This window comes from Heterocephalus glaber, unplaced genomic scaffold (assembly GCF_053883595.1).
Source record: "Heterocephalus glaber isolate CG9 unplaced genomic scaffold, H.glaber_assembly_v1.0 deba00001472, whole genome shotgun sequence".
NCBI lineage: Eukaryota > Metazoa > Chordata > Mammalia > Rodentia > Bathyergidae > Heterocephalus > Heterocephalus glaber.
In genome coordinates, this window is record NW_028258315.1 from 70,667,766 (window position 1) to 70,683,692 (window position 15,927).

Here is a 15,927-nt window from a genome sequence, read left to right on the forward strand (position 1 = left end):
TGGAGGATACTCTTGTGATTCTAATGCTGATGGCGGTGAATTTCAGGTTTGGAGTTAGGGTTTCTTATAGCCTTCTTTTCAATACCATTTCCTCTTTGTGTAACACAGGAAGAGGATATAACCTGCAAATAAAATAACCTCCAGAAGAAACTTGCATCCTAATTATGGAAATTATGTCAAAGAACATTTTTATTTGTTATGATCACACATATTCAAAAGTCAAAATATTAATACCATGGACCCTCAAGTTACGACCAGCTTGATATAGAACAATTTGGGTTAATTACGTTAATGGAAGATTCATCTGCCTCTTGTTATCTATAGTGTGTACCCAAGTAAACAACCAGAGCTCAGCTGTATTGGCTTACAACCAACTTGAGTTACAACCAGCCCTCTGGAGCTGATCGAGTTCATAAGTCAAGGGACCACTATACTTACGAAATTGTCCTGCTTATAATTGACTTGTTTTAGGGTTATATATCTATCCAGCCTTGTCATTCAGATCAAATTGCATGCATCTAGTTGATAGCTAGATCACTGCTGGTTAAACTGAATAGTTGCTCATTGCTCTTCTGAGAAATACAGGATTAAATACTCCAGTTCTGACTACAGCGTGACATTTTAGAAATGTACATTTTATCTTTAAATTTAAGAGTGATTTTTGCCTGTTGATAACACCTGCTGTTAGTTTTCTTTTAGCACCAATCTAGGAGGGAAGTTTTCAAGTACATTTGTCAAGAGATTGATGAGTTCCTCATTTCATTTATATAGCTGCATTTTCATATCTTATAGAGACTATCAGAAAAGCTAAGCACTACTCTCAACCATGGGAGGGTACAGTTACTGTGACTTGGGCAGGAATTTGTGACTACCTATTACACAGGATCCGCATTTGCTCATTTTTGTGATGACTCACCTAGGAAACTTTGGTTTTTTCATTTAAATTTTCTTGAACTGACAGTCATTCTCAACTTTTTTCTCCATGTATTTGTCTTACTGTCTTCCTAATGGAATGAGGTGGGTGGTTTGCTGCTAGCTTGATGACTATGATGTGCCCTGCCTGGTGGGAGTTCTCGGATGTAAAGGATGTAAAGGTGGGGAGCTGACAATGGTGAGAATCTCTGTGGGCACAATGTGAGTTGCCATGTGTTCTAATTAAAAGACTACCAATCTTTCAGTTCTAAGTGCCCTAGCCACTTCCTCAAGGAAACCAAATTAAATGTCTCTGTGCTATAGTCCAGAGCTCCCTAGACTTTCTCTTTCATGATGTTCACGAAATTTCTAAATATTTGTCCATCTTTCTCCATTGACTATAAGCTCCATGAGATAAAAGAATTCTGTCTTACTCATACCTATATCTCTAACTCGTAACCCAGTACTTTACTATTTGATCATGTGTGGACTAACTGTATACCCAAACATTCTTCCTCTCCATAGCACTTAAATCTTAGAAGGTGCTATTTTTTGTACCATATAAAGTCATTTTTGTAGCCTATGTTTGAGAAAATTTCCTGCTTTACTTCTATGCTTTTCTATGAGGGTTCTCCCAGGTATTTTTGTGAATAAGAACAAACTAATCAACATGCAAATCTTCTCATGTTTTATGGGAGGAATTGCTCTAAGAATACATGGGAGCTTATTTGTTTACAGCATATCCTGTACAGACACCTGCCCAGAGATGGACACAGGCAAGCCCTTCATTGGTTGGTAAGTTAAGTAAATTCTACACCTAAAGACATTCTACAGCTCACAAGTGCTTGCTCAGTACATGCTGAAGTTAGAAATCAGCGGCAAAAGAAGTGGTAATGTGGGCTCAGAAAGCTTATATTTGGGAAGCACATTTGACCTCCTACATTTGGATCTCAACAAAAGTGTCTGAGATTTATATTAACAGTATTTCTGTTTTAAATGACATTTTCCCATGGAATTAACATTTAGTAGAATAATTTGAGGAGCTTTAATTTATGTCTCTTTGGCGCTGAAAGCAAACTAATGAAAATAAACTACAATTTAGTCTGCAGACATGGCTAATTGCCTCAGGATTCCTCACAGGCCTTGCCCTACTGAGGTTAAATGTTTTCCTCTTTGGGGGTAAAGGAGATTTTTTTCCTGCTTACAAGGTATTGGTATATTTACTGTCCTCTGGTTCCTGCCCCAGGTCTTTAGGAATCATGCAGCTGCCTTCTGCCATCTGTATTTTACAATTTCTTCTGGTAAATTTTAGGGGAGAAATGGCATGAGTTAGCTTGACTAGGAAGTAATTGTAGTTGTCAATGCCCAGTCATTATCTCCTAGGGGGTGAAAAAAGAGCTAAGGCTTTTGGATGGTTAAGACTGTAAACCTGTGGGGACTCTTGGAAAGAAAGGCTATATATGAATGGAAATAAGCTGGCCTGAATGTAAAGCCTAGAAAAAAACTGGAGAAGAAAATGATTTTAGGAATAAAGGGGAGTTTGTTCAGAGTTTCAAGTAAGCTGAGTGGATTTCATTTCAGATATTCTGTAATGAAATGCAGAGATAATTTTAGAAGTTATTATTCATCAATCAATTAAGCCAGGAAGTTATTTAATCACCCCTCCCCAAACAATTTTTTAGGCTTCCTGTTTCAGTCACTGTTGTGATGACAGGTGGGGGAACCTACCTCAGAAGGTGGGTTAGAGGTGGGTGGGTGGTGGTGGTGGCCATGACATATGGTATAAACATCCATCTATTTTGTGAGGAAAAAGTGCTGGGGTGTTTTGATGAGGAGCGAGAGAGCACACAAATCTGCAATTTCCATTTTCTTGTTCTGCTCTTTGACTTTTTCACTGGAAACTTTCAATTTCTTGCAGGTACGATTTCTATGTCAAAACCTGGCTTATATTTTGGTGTCTAGAAACCCCTCCCCCAGGATCCAGTGACTGCTTTATTGCTGTTTATGCTAAGTTGTGTTATTGTTCAAAATATCAATTGGCTTTTCTAAAATGTCCTTCCTGTGGTGCCTGTCCTGTTGGAAGGATATCTATCCCTGCTCCACTGAACTCAAGGGTGGTCCCGAGACTTGCTTTACTCAGAGAAGTAGGAGTAAAAATGATTCATGAGACCTCTGAGCAGAAAATCTAGGAGCTCTTGTGTGTTTCTACTGTGCCTCTTTCCTTCTGCTGTGAACCAGCCAGATCATAGTTGGCCCTATCAGCCTGAGTTCCAGTTAAAGCTGACTTGGAGAGAAGCACTATATAGCTGCTCTGTGATGGACATGTAGTTGAACCAGACAGAAGGCCAATGAAGCCTGAGGCCATTTGTTACTGCAGCAACACAGCCTAGCCTCACTGATCTAGCTATGAAAACCTTTGGGACCTAGTTAGTGAAAATAATTGTCTTTCTCTTTGTCTTACTTGTCATATGCACACCAGTATTGCCATATGCAAGGGCACTTTGCAGGCCAATGTGCTGGTCCAGGAAAAAGCTGTGAAAACATTCACTAAAAGTTAGGCTCCAGCATCATAACATATTCCAGTTATTTTCTAGCAAAGGGCTTGGCAGAGAGTGGATGCCCTCAGAAGGCCAAGATCACGTTGATCTTGCCCATTGCTGTATCTCAGGGGTTAGTAAAGTGCCTTGCTCCTAAGGGTTTGGTAATTATTTGTTGAATCAATATTGAATAATTGAACAAATAAGAAATTGAACATCTCTATTCCAATAGATGGCACATGACATTTTGGATTTGAAAAAAATTTACTTCATGTTTAGGGTTTAAAAAACAAGTTAAGGCCGGGGATTTAGCTCAGTGGTTCTGGCTCCTGTCTTGCAAGTGCAAGGTCCCGAGTTCAATCCCCAGTACCAAAAAACAAAAACAAAAAACAAGTTAAGTCTAATAAGGAAGTTGGTGAGAGCCACACCAGGTATCACAACCCAAAATGCCACTCAGGCCTATGGATAAAGCATAAATGAGTGAGGCAGACTGAACCATTTCAGTACAAAAGTATAAGCCTTGCTATTTTTCTCAAAATAGGTAGTTCCCAGAGTCTACTTTTAATTTCCTCACATTTTGATAGAGATGTGCATGTGGGCATATTTTTCTCTCTATAAGAAAAACAAAAGCACAAGCATAATGACAGACTCATAGTCAGCCTCAGCTTCTAGGGGACAAAAGTGGTGACCCGAAGAGCATACACATCTTGTCAAAAGCAAAGTGTTTCTCCCGTTGAGTGCTGCCATGTTGGAACATGGACCTAGTTTCTTCTGAGAATCCTAATTTTGGGGAGAAGCTGGTAATGTGGATTTGGGTTTTGAATTCTCTCATTTTAAAATAACTAAAAACACCCACGATTAACACCATGTAGGCCCAACAATACACCTTTGGAGGACAAATTTGACCTTTAGGCCACTATTTACAACTGACCTCAGTTAATTTCCAGATATGGTGTATGGTGTAAAACTGCTGGACTTTAATATCATATTTGCATAAAGGTATGCATGTGTATGGTTTTTAGAAAACACCTGGAGGGATGCTGATGCCATTTCCCTTATCCCCAAACCACATCTTGTGACTCATCATTCCAGCTGCAGGAGGCTGCTGTTCATTCATTCTGAGTCTCTCCTTGATTTAGGCCAAGGTCTTTTGGCTGAGTATTTCTAAGACTAATTTGGAGATTTGGGTACTAAATTATACTCAGAGTGTACTTGCTGAAATGGAAAGTTTAAATTTTTTGGAAGCATGTTCATTTCTTTCTCTCAGATATTATTAGGAACTGTCCAATGTCCTCCAAAGGAAAAGATATTGGCTTGGATGAAGATGCAAAGGGCTTGGAGTACCAGGACAGGGAAAGGTCTGGAAGAGGAGAGAGGAGCCTAGATACGGGGCAGTGTTCTTGCTTTCACCTTTTTTGTTTTTATTGTTTTTTAAGATTGGACAGGTATGTACTACAGTAGTAGCTGTTTGAAGATATCTATGACTTGGTGATGTGCCCAATAGATAGTGTTTAAAGGGGACAATTATTTTGCTTGCAATCACCCAGCACCACCAGACACTTTTCTCCTATGTTGGAAATTTACCTCATTTTCAAGCCTGTCTCAAAAGTAGAGGGTAGATCTCACCTTCCTGGTCTCTCTTACAACCAGTGATCATGACTATGATTTAGGCTCTGTGTGACAAGCTTCTTTTGTTTGCCCTTCTGGATCAACTGTCCACCCCTTTCCACATGCCTTGTACCCCAGGAGGTTGCCCGGAGTGGACCATGTCTCCAAGGTTTCCTTGTGGCTTGTTTCTGTTGGTTTTAGCTAATGGCAGATAGTGGCAAGAGATGGAGAGTAAGAAGCAAGCACAGTGAGGACCTTGATCCCCTAGATCCTTCTGTGCCAGCAAGTGTTCTGACTGTTGCTTCATTTCCATAGTTGAGACCCCAGCTTGTGAAGGGAAGTTCTTACCAGGTGCCAGGAATAGCTCATTTCCTCCTGTTGCTAGTCCTTGGGTGCTTTACCATTTTACCTGTGGCATGGTGAATCGTTTCCCAAATAATTTTCTCCATTTATCTTCTGAGTACGTGCAATCTCTTTTCTGCCTGTACTCTCACTGATTCATTCTGTCAGTCAGACATGTCTTTGCTGAACTTTGGCAACAAAGCTGATGACAGAACAGGGTTAGAACAATGTGATGGTTAATTTTGTGTATCAACTTGGCTGGGCCATGGTATCTAGATACTTGGTCAGACATTATTCTGGATGTTTCTGTGATGGTATTTTAGATGATATTAACATTTAAATTTGTGGACTTTTGAGTAAATTAATTTACATCTATAATGTATGTGTGGAGATCTCATCCAATCCATGGAAGCCTGGAATAGAATGGAAAACTGATCTCTTTATGGCAAGAGGAATTTTGCCAGCAGATGGGCTTTGTACTCCACTGCAGCTCTTCTCTGCTGGTCTTTGAGATCAGATTTTTGGACTTGCCAAGCCTACGCAGTCATATGAGCCAATTCTTTAAAATAAATCTCTCTCTCTTTTAGAGGTTAAGGTCAAATTCTCAGCATGGCTGTGGCTGTGGTGATGGCAATAGTTTTATCATCAAGATAGTTCTGCCATGTGGGTTATGAAACTCCTGATTCTAGAAGCTCATCTCAAACTTGGTTCTCCAGAGGAGGGTGCACCACCCTTCAAATACCCTCCTTTGCTTATTCAATTTGAGTCTAGCTACTGTTAACTGTGACAGAAGCAAGGACTAAGCATAGTTGGAGTAAGGTCCAATCATAAACAAATTTTTATTTATTTTTGGTGACTTAAAAATATTTATCAAATGTAGTTTCATGGCATTAGAATGAATTTTTTTCTTGCAATAAATAATAAATGTACTACCATTCAGCTGTACTATTTTTTCTTCCTTTGAGGTCTAATGTACTTTTCCAGATTGGCATAAATAATAAATTACTCAAGCACGTTATCATTCTCTTATTTAATTTCACTTCTGAATGTCCCTGAAATCTTGATTTAGTATGAAGAAGCAAATGTGATTGTGTCTGAAGGAAATTACATTCTAAGAAGGCACATGTGTGGTGGCCTGTGTTCCTTTTTCTCTTGTTCTTTATATAAACATGGAGTTAAGCTTACAGTTTCTGTGACATTTGTGGAAGGATTAATTTCTACAAAATAGAAGATTTAAAACCTGCCTGAGGACTAGTCCCACTTGCTGGGTAATATAACCCTTGTTTTTTATTCTGATATAATAATGTCTTAACTTTTTGGCTTTCATGGAAATGCATAAAAGGATGAAATACGTGACAAAACACTGTTTCTTTTCTTGATGTGTGGATTAATAAACTAATGGCTCCATTCCTAAATTGAACACCTTTGGTAAAATATCCTTTTAAGTGTGACAATTATTTTTCAAATGGACTTTATTTGGTATAGTAGTTTTAGGTTCACAGAAAAATTGAACAGAAAGTACAGAGCATTTCCATTTTATACCCTGGCACAACTGCTCCCTTAGAGTATACATTTGTTAAAATCAAGCAACCAGCATTTTATAACATTATAACCCTAAATTTATAGTTTACATAAAGTTTCCTTCTTGGTGTTGTACATTCTATGGGTTGTGACATTCTATGGTTGTAATAATGATATATATGCACCATTATAGTACTGTGGTGGATTGACTAATGGTCAACTTGTAATGCCCAGCTGAACTGAATCAGCATGGTCTGGGCGTGGAGGATCCACCTGAAGATTGTTACCAATAGCCATAAAAAGAGAACTGGAGGAGAAAATCTTGGCCTGTTGATTTTCTAGGAAAAGCTTGCTGCGGATGGTTTTCTTGATGCAAACTAGGATGTTCTCATCGGAGGAGCTCAGGGCCTCACTGTTGCTGGGAATGGCTGCTGTTTTCATCAGGGGAGCTCTGATCTTTACTGTGAGTATCACTTCCTGGCTCCAATGTGGATCCCTCAGCTTGGTGGCACCAATCCTTCATCTTACTGGCATAGATTTTCTGGCTTCCACCGCTGGCCTTTGGGCCTTCCAGGTACAGATCCTCAATACAGACAAGCATGGGACATTGCCTTGGATGCTAAGCTGGACTTATGTGGGAAACTGCTGGGATCTAGGCCCTCAGCTGAATCCTGTGGGCTTCTAGTGTGCGGTTAATCTCTTGCACTCCTTTGCATTTGACTTTGGGTAATTACCATAAAATAATCTTATAAATTATGTGTCCTGTATTTAATATATTCCCTTGCCCAATACTTCTGACTACGTGTCATACAAAATAATTTTGCTGTCCAAAAAATTCCTCTGTGCTTCACCTATTCATCCTTCCCTCACCCCAACTACTGGCAATCATTATCCTTTTTACTATCCCCACCCTTTTCCAGGGTGTCATATGGTTGCAATCATACAGTGTGTACCCTATTCACATTGGCCTCTTTTACTTAATGATACACATTTAAGGTCACTTATGTCTTTTTGTGGCTTGGTAGTTCATTTCTTTTTAGCACCAAATAATGTTCCATTGTACAGATGTACTATCGTTTATCAATTCACCTTTTGAAGGACATCAATTCTGATTTTTCCTTTTAATTTGTACCTTTTTTTCAATTTAAATATTTAACACTGTGGGTAGAATACTTGCCATAGATGTGTGGATGGTATATTGCAAATGTTTCCCTGGTGGCAGTGATGGTGGCAAGAGTTTACTCACCAGACTACATGACACAGGCTCCACATTTAATTTTTAGCAGCTCTGTCTGTCATGTTAAGACTAAATAGCACAAACATGGGACATGAGCACAAGCAAATTTTTAAATTTAAGCTTCTGTTTCCTTTTTTCATTTGTATAGCAGTGATAAACTTGATCTCTTTTTGCTCCTCAAGGCACATTTTCTAAATATATTCTGCTCCGATTGCATTAATGAAAACTCTTATGGCTGCTTATGTGTGGTACCCCAGAGATCACACATGAGGACCCTAATCCATTGATTTTCCAAGGCAACATCTAAAAGGAAAATACAAATCCTTCTAGAGAGTTCATATACAGGGATACAGAGCAGGGGATTGGTTGCAAAATCTTGGAATGGCTGGAGAACCCACATAAGGAAGATGGCATTGCCTGGAAGTCAGGAAGCTGCTCGCAGCAAAACCATAGTCTGAAGAGACAAAGCAAACAGCATCAGATCCAGAGGTAGTAGAAATTTTGGAATGATCACATCAAAGAATTTAAATTAATTACAATTAATATGCTACAGGCACTAATGAAAAAAGTAGATTACATGGAAGAGTAGATGGATAATGCAGGCAGAGAAGGAAAAAGTCTAACAAGGCATCAAAATAAAATTCTAGAAATAAGTTGAAACATAGTAGCAGACATAAGAAATGCCTTTTATGGGCTCATTAGTAAACTAGACATGGCTGAGGAAGGAATCAGTGGGCTTGAAGATAGGTCAACAGAAACTTTCTGAGCTAAAAAGCAAAAAATAAAAACGGAAAACTGGAACAGAATATGTAAGAGCTGTGGAACAACAACAAAAGATGCAGTATACCCATATTGGGAACACCACAAGAAAAAAAGGGATAGAAGTATTTGAAGTAATGCTGGCTGAGAATTTTCCAAAGTTAATGACAAACACTGAACCATAGATCTAGGAAGGTTAGAGGCCATCAGGGAGGATAAATACTTTAAAAGGTCCACCTATGCACAGTGTATTCAAACTACGGGAAGTCAAAGAGAAATTGTAAAAGAGGTCAGAGGAAGAGTATCTGTTACCTGTAGAGAAATCAGGATGAAAATTACATTATACTTCTTTTTAGAAATGATGCAAGGAAGAAAAGAATAGAATAAAGTATTTAAAACATTGAAAGAAAAAAGCCATCCACAGAAAATTTTATATCCAGTAAAACTGTCTTTTAAAAATGAAGGATAGAGCCGGGGATTTAGCTCAGTGGTTCTGCCACCTGCTTTGCAAGCGCAAGGACCCGAGTTTGATCCCCAGTATCAACAAAACAAAACAAAAACAAAAAACCAAAAATGAAAGACAAATAAGATACTTTTAGACAAAACAACTAACAGGTTTTTTTGTCTATTTCTTCCAGTAGACCTGTTTTGTAAGAAATGTTAAAGGAATTTCATCAGAGAGAGGGAAATTATACAAGTCACAAACTTGGATCTAGATAAAGGAAGGAAGAGAGAAACAATATAAAGGTAAAATATTTTCTTATTCTTAAATGATATAATAGCTTATTTAAAATAATATATTGGATAATATAGCTTACAGATAAATGTGACACAAATGGCAGCAATATAAGGGATGCAAAGTAGTAGAGTATTTTTTATCACCAAGTTTATTGGTACAATTTAGGTATACATAATGATCACATTCATTGCATGGAATTTGTACCTGTACATGATATATCTTGATTCATATTTTTTCCATTCCCCACTAACTACCCTCCTTCTCCTTCTTATTTACAAGAGCTTTGTTTCTATTTTTTTTTTCTCATTTTTTTTTTCTTTTCCTTTCCTTCCTTTTCCTCTCCTCTCTCCCTTGTATCTCTTCCCATTTGGACATTTTCTTCTATTTTACAATATCTATTATATATTTTGGTCCTTATTTACACTTTCAGTTTCTCACACCAGAGAAACAATGTGATATTTATACGTGTGTCTGATTTATTTCACTTAAGAGTATGATCTCTAGGTGCATCCATTTAGGTACAAATGTCTCAAATTTATCCTTCTTTATGGTAGAGTAATACTCCACTGTATAAAAAAATTCCACATCTTTATCCATTCATTAGTTGATGGACATTTGGGTTGCCTCCAAGATTTAGCTATTACAAACTGTTCTGCTGTGAACACGTGTGTGCATATATCACTGTGGTATGATGCTTTTAATTCTTTCAGGAAGGTACTGAGAAGGCAGATAGCTGGGTCAAATGGAACCTCTAGTCCTAATTTTTTGAGGAATCTCCACACTGATTTCCACAGTAGTTGCACCAGTCTATCAATTGTGGAGAAGGGTTCCTTTCCCCCCATAGCCCTGCTAGAATTTGTTATCAGTTGATTTCTTGATAATAGCCATTCTTTGTGGTGTAGAGATGTAATCTTGTTGTTTTAATTTGCATTTCTTAAATGACCAGTGATGTTGAACATTTTTTCATATGTTTATTTGCCATTTGTACTCCTTTGTCTGAGAAGTGTGTATTCATCTCAGATGCCCACTTTTGGATTGGGCTTTAAATTTGGGGGGTTTTGATTTTTTCAGTTCTTTATATATTCTAGATATCAGTCTTTTGCCTGAGAAAAAGCTGGCAAAGTTTTCTTCCCATTCGGTTAGTTGTCTCTTTACTCTGTTGGTGGTTTCTTTTGCTGTGCAAAAGCTTTTTAATAAGATCCCAGTTGTTGATTCTTTGTAATATTTCCAATGCTACTGGGGTTTTGTTATTAAAGTCTTCACCTACACCTATGTCTACATCTATGTCTTAAAGAGTTCTACCTATGCTTTCTTCCAGCAGATTTAGTGTTTCTGTCTTAATATTTAAATCTTTGATCTATTTTGATTTTAGTTTAGCGCATGATGAGAGATATAGGTCTAGCTTTAGTCTTCCACATGTGGAAAGCCAGTTTCCCCAGCACCATTTATTAAAGAAGCTATCTTTCTTCCAGTAAAAGTGTCAAAGACAAGGTGACTGAGTGTTTGGAGTTGTTTCTGCATCTTTTATTCTGTTCCATTGATCCTTGGACCTGTTTTTTTTTTTTTTTTCCCAGTATTATGCTGTTTTTATCACAGTAGTTCTGTAGTACAATTTCAGGTCAGGGATTGTGATACTCCCTCCTTTGCCTTTGTTGCTCAGAATTGTTTTTGGTATTGTTGGTCTCTTCTGGTTCCAAATGAATTTTGAGAATGTTTTCTCTAGTTCTGTGAGGTATGCTATTGGTATTTTCATTGGAATTGCATTAAATCTGCATAACAGTTTTGGGAATATGGCCATTTTCACTATGTTAGTTCTTCCTATCCATGAGCAAGGGCTATGTTTCCATTTTCTGACATCTTCCATCATTTTTTTCAGAGTACTGTAGTTTTCAATGTAAATATCTTTTACTTCCTTTGCTGAATATCTAAATATAAATATTCTTTTGTAAATATCTTTACTTCCTTTCCTAAGTGTTTAATTTATTTGATGCCGTTGTGAAAGGCATGCTTTCCCTAGTTTCTCTCTCAGTAAGTTTGTTATTTTTGTATAGGAATGCTATTGATTTTTGAGTGTTGACTTTGTATCCAGCTATACTACTTAATTTGGTTATTAAATCTAGAAGTCTTTGGGTAGAATTTTTGAGGTTTTCTATGTGGAGTAGCATGTTATCTGCAAATAATGATAGTTCAACTTCTTCCCTTCCTATCTTTATTCCTTTTATTTCTTTCTTTTGTCTAATTGCTCTGGCTGTTTCTAGAACTATATTGAATAGGAGTGGTGACAGTGGGCATCCTTGTCTTGTTCCTGATTTTAGAGTGAAAGTTATCAGTTTTTTGACCATTTAGTATGATGTTGGCAGTTGGTTTGTCATAGATGGGTTTCATCAGATTGAGATAAAGACCATCTATTCCAATTTTCTGTAGAGTTTTTTTTTTTTTAATCACGAATAGGTGTTGGACTTTGTCAAATGCCTTTTCTGCATCTATTGAGATGATCATGTGACTTTTGTCCTTGGCTCTGTTAATATGATGAATTACATTTATCGATTTGCATGTGTTGAACCATTCCTGCATCCCTGGGATGAATCCTACTTGATTGTGGTGTATAATCTTCTTGATGATTTACTGCATTCTGTTTGCCAGTATCTTACTGAGGATTTTTGTGTCTATATTCATTAGCTAGATTGGCCTGTAGCTCTCTTTGCTGGTTGTATCTTTCTCTGGTTTTGGTATCAGGGTAATACTTGCTTCTAGGAATGTGTTTGGGAGTAATGCTTCCCTTTTGATTTCATTAAAGAGTTTGAGAAGTAGTGGTATTAGACTTTCTCTGAATTTCTTATAGAATTCAGCAGTGAATCCATCAGGACCTGGGCTTTTCCTTGGTAGGTTTTTAATTACTTCTTCAATTTAATTGACTGTTATTAGATTATTTAAAATTTTTATATTTTCTTGATTCAGCTTTGGTAATTCATATGTATCTCAGAATCTGTCCATTTCTTCTGTGTTTTCTGTCTTATTAGAATAAAGGTTCTCAAAATAGGTATTGATGATCTGGATTTCTGTAGGATTTATAGTGATTTCACCCTTTTCATTCCTAATTGTATGGATTTGAGTCTTTCTTTCATTTTTTGGATAATGTTGGCTATGGTTTTATCAATTTTATTTAATCTTTCAAAGAACAAATTTGATTTAACTAATTTAATTTCTTTGATTCTTTGTATTGTTTTAAAATCTGAATTGCATTTATTTCTGCTCTAATCTTTATAATTTCCTCCACTGTACAAGCTTTGGGCTTGACTTGTTTTTTCTCTAGAAGTTTGAGGTTCAACATTTGGCTGTTTATTTGAGCTCGCTGTTTTCCTGATGTGAACATTCACCACTAAAAATTTCCCTTGGAGACTGTGTCCCAGAAGTTTTGGTATGTTGTACCTTTAATTGTAGAACTGTCTAATGTTTGAAAAATTGCATCTCTGACCCATTGGTTGTTGAGGAGGGTATTATTTAATTTCCTTGTGTTTATGAAGTTTTTGTGGTTTCTTTTGCCATTGATTTCCAATTTCACTGCATTATGATCTGATAATATGCACGGGATAATTTCAATTTCTTTGCATTTACTGAAGCATGTTCTATGAGCTAGTATGTGATCTATTTTGGAGAAGATCCCACGTGCAGCTGAGAAGAATGTGTATTCTAATGTTGTGGGTGGAGCAAACTGTAGACATCTACTAAATCCATTTGTTCACAGGTGTGGTTCAATTCTGATATTTCTTTGTTGATTTTTTTTTTTTTTTTTGCCTAGTTGATTTGTCTATTTGTGACAGTAGAGTATTGAGGTCCCCCATTACAATTGTGTTAGTCTTTATTTAACTTTTCATGTCCATTAATATTTGTTTTATAGGGCTGAGGATTTAGCTCAGTGGTACTGCACCTGTCTTGCAAGTGCAAATCCTGAGTTTGATCCTCGGTACCCCCCCAAAATTTGTTTTATACAGTTGGGTGCGTCAGTATTTGGTACATATATATTTTATGATTGCTATATCTTCTTTTTGGAGTTTTCCCTTAACAAATATGTAATGACCATCTTTGTCTCTTTTTGATCAGTCTTGGCTTGAAGTTCACTTTGTCTGCAAATAGAATTGCTACCCCTGCTTTTTTCTGGGTTCCTGTCACATGAAGTACTTTTTTCTATCCTTTGACTTTCAGTGTTTAAATTTCTTTTTGAGTTAAATGTGTTTCCTTTATGCAGCAAATTGTTTGATCTTGTTTCTTGATCCATTCTGCCAGTCTGTTTCTTTCGATTGGTGAATTGAGACTATTTATATTGATGGTTATTACTGATATGTATTGGCTTATCCTTGTCATATTATTTTCCTGTTTTTGGTTCCCTGTCTTTCCCTTCTGTTTAATTTCTTGCCTTTCCTGGTGGCTGCTTTCTGTTGGTATTCTTAGAATTGTGGTCTTTGTTATCTCTTTCTAAAATACCTTTCAGAAAATTTTGTAGAGATGGTTTGGTGGTCTTGAATTTCTTCAGTTGTTCATTGTCATGGAAGTATCTTATTTCTCCATTGATTTTGAAAGATAGTCTTGCAAGGTTCATCAATCTGGGTTGGAGGTTATTTTTTTCAAGACTTGAAATACTTCACTCTAAACTCTCCTTGACTTAAGGGTTTGTGTTCAGAAATCTGCTGTGATTCTGATGGGCTTTCCTTTATAGTTGACTTATTTCTTTTCTGTAACAGTTTGTAATATTCTCTTCTTGTGCTGAATTTCTGGAATCTTGATTATTATATGTCTTGATGTAGATTTATTTTGGTCATGGCTAATTGGTGTTCTACATGCCTCACTTATCTGTATGTGCATTCCCGCCCCCCCCTCCACGCCCCAATGCTTGGGACGTTTTCTGCCATTGCTTCTGTTAACAGGTTTTTTATGTCCTTTGCACTGACTCTTGCTTTTTCTTTGACTCTGATTAATCTTATATTGTTCTTCTTTTATCATCTTGCACTTGTTGGATTGTTTTTTCATGGTCCCTTATTATTTTTAAGAGATCTTTCTTTTCATGATTGCTAAGTGCAATCCTGTCCTCTAGGTCTGATATTCTGCCTTTATTTTCATTGGTTTGGCTCTGCACATTTTCAGTGGAATTTTTATTTCCCTGGATATCTGATTGAATCTGTTTTATGTATTCCATTTCTTTCCTATGTTGGGCATTCATAGTTTCCATTATTTTTCTAAGCTCCTCTATTTTTAAAATTTATGTCTATTCTAGATTTGCTGAGCAGGTCCTTCAATATGATCATCATTTTTTTTTTACCTGAGAGATTATTTTTTCTCTGATTTTGTCTGTAGCCTGATTCATCTGTTTATTTACTTCTACTGTCATCATTTCAGAAAATTCCAGTGCGTGGCTTCTGATTTCCTCTATCTCATTGTCCCCTGGATTTATCCTGGGTGGGCTGCAGGTCTGGGGTTGCATTTAGTTTCTGTGTTTTCTCATTTTCTGTTTTTAAATTTTAATTTGTTTTCTGTGTTGATGCTTATAAGTTTCTTAGGTAGCTTTATCACTTGTATTTTTAAAATTAATTTTATTGGTACATTTTAGGTGTACAATATAAAGACATTCATCATTGGAAATTTGCACCTTTACATAATCTCTCTTGGTTCTTATTTTTTTAAATTAATGTATAACTTTATTATCTTTCACTAAACACATATATATATATATACAAAAATTAAAATTATTCAAAGAAAAACAATGCAAGGGAAAAAAACTATAATAATATTCAAATATAATAGTCAACCAAAGCAAAACTGAAGAGTACTTAAACATTTTTCCACATAATTAAAAAAACCTCTCAAGCATTAACAAGACATCAGAAGATGTGGTTTGTTTTCAAAAGATTTTCAAAACTAATATTGAACAAATAGTGGTGTGGAGAAAAAGTTCTAATTAACTAGTAGACTCCACATAGGTCAAATTTTTTTTGATTTAAATTTCAATACAGTCATGTGACACGTGATGGTAATATAATCTGAGAAATATGTTATTAGGCAATTTCATCTGTGTGTATCGCAAAGTACCACACAGAATGCCAACTTCTAAATGCAACCTGAAAAGGTATACATCAATCATCTGTGATGGCCCCTTGATATTATCCAAATAACTAATGAACATAGATGCAAAAACCCTCAACAAGATACTGGCAAATAGAATACAGAGGATCATCAAGAAGATCATACACCCTGACCAAATCGGATTTATCCCAGGGATG

The 15,927-nt window shown here is 36.6% G+C and overlaps 1 long non-coding RNA gene across 1 annotated transcript in view; it reads left to right on the forward strand.

Annotated features, from left to right (window-relative positions):
• Positions 1–7,257: 7,257 nt before the first annotated feature.
• The window catches only part of LOC110344506 (uncharacterized), a 58,948-nt gene continuing 50,278 nt past the window's right edge, over positions 7,258–15,927 (forward strand). The window contains exons 1-2 of the long non-coding RNA XR_002387105.2: positions 7,258–7,383; positions 9,555–9,663. This is a non-coding gene — a long non-coding RNA (uncharacterized LOC110344506). The remainder of the gene's footprint in view (positions 7,384–9,554; positions 9,664–15,927) is intronic.